The sequence below is a fragment of the Lycium barbarum genome, chromosome 1, assembly GCF_019175385.1.
Source record: "Lycium barbarum isolate Lr01 chromosome 1, ASM1917538v2, whole genome shotgun sequence".
Taxonomy (NCBI): domain Eukaryota; kingdom Viridiplantae; phylum Streptophyta; class Magnoliopsida; order Solanales; family Solanaceae; genus Lycium; species Lycium barbarum.
In genome coordinates this window covers 87,654,769-87,656,625 of record NC_083337.1, presented here as the reverse complement: position 1 = coordinate 87,656,625, position 1,857 = coordinate 87,654,769, and positions in this window count along the sequence as shown.

Sequence of the window (1,857 nt, the reverse complement as noted above, 5' to 3'; positions counted from 1 at the left end):
AAAATTATTTTCTCCTAGTGTTCCAAGCAATTGGAAGGTCCTTATTAACATGAAGGAGTTGGAGCAATTAAATCATTCACTTGTGCAATATATGCCCCTAGCCGAGTGAAGAGATAAGAGGAAAAAGGTATGTGTCCAACCTTTTCTTACATGTTTTATGGATGATTTGTGAGTATTGTAGAAGGTGGAAATAGATGAAATTCATGAAACATGAATATGGTGGTTGTGGCCGAATATAGAGTAGTATTGTGTAGATATGATGAATTAATTTTATTTAGTAATTTGATTGTTGTGTTGTGGATTCCATGATGTAAAATGAAGTTGTAACCATTGTGGTGTCGTTGTGGAAGCTAATGTGACACTAGCATGAATTCTTATATTTGTATAAATGAAGTTGTTAATGTAAAGTGTTGGTGGAATTCATGAATTTGAAAGTGAGACATTTGTTTGGAAGATTGTAAGTTGGGTTGTTGTGATTGAATTTGAAAGAAGGAAATAGGTTGCTATTGTTCTTGTTGGAATTGGAAGGTTTTGGGTGAAGTAGTATGTTGATTGAGTCGTTTTGAATGTTATGTGAATTGAATTGAATATAAATGAAATGTCACTAAATTGTATGACAAAGGTTGTTAATGTTAGAATGTGTCTTGAATTGATTGTTGATGTTGTTGGTATGATTGGTGATATTGTTGTTGATAGTTTGGCCGAGTTGAATTCTCGGATTGTTGATTGATAATTTGGGCCGAGTTGGATTCTCGGGGATGGTGTATGTACAGGGGAGATGCTGCCGAAATTTCGGCAGATTATAAATGAATTCATTTAAAGGATTAAGACAAGTATATGGTGATGAATCTAATGATTGCGTCAATCTTCTTGAATGTAGACTAGCGATAACGAGCTTGGACAATTAAGCGTAGCGAATAGGACGTGGAACAGGTATGTTGAGGCTCGTCCCTTTCCTTCAAAGGCATGATCCCGATGTTATGATTTCATAATTGTTTCCATATTCTCCTTGTTTTCAAAAGATAGATGTTTATGATTTGAAGGCGTGATTCTTTTTGACAACCCGTCAATGTTTTCCAAAAATGTTCGTATTTTTCCAAAACAAAGGTCTATGGTATTGTAAGCTTTTATGACAGAAACGATGGATATGTTTTACAACGATATTGATGATGTCGAGGATGAGAATATTTCTATGATAACTATGATAAGAATGATTTCATGTTTAAAGGTACTTGGTACGATTACTGCTTGATTTTTCCAAAAATAGCTTCTGAAACGTTCGTAAAAGGTTCTGTACTTCAAACGCTCATAACTTTCCTATACTAAATCGGATTTACCTGAAACTTGTTTCTGAGCCTTCAGGTGTCGGTTTATGTATGTTGTTATTCGTTGCTCGTCTCATCTTATAATAATGTTCCTTCAAGGTGAGACAAAGAGGCCATGGTTATTGCATAATGTAATCAGAGGTTACCGACCTTACGTCACTCCGATAGATACATGACTTTTTTTGGGCTCTCCTGCATGCTGCTTATATGATATATGTATATGTATATGTATATGGGGAAGATTTGGAAAAAGGAGATATGTTGCGCTATAGACGCATTGCCACCTGGTCAGTTGGCGTAACTTTCATCCCGGACGCGGGACATATGTGGGGGAGCCGACGTATTCGGCACTATGATATGATATGTTCTATTTTCTATATATGAACAAGAAATGTTTTTCAAAGAGCTAAACATGCATGGCATCCGCCCTAATAGGCACTCAGACGTACAGGTTACTCTTTTATCTCATGATATGCTCTATGTTCCCATTCTGTATGGTTTATAATTACATCCCTTACTATGTTACTATTCA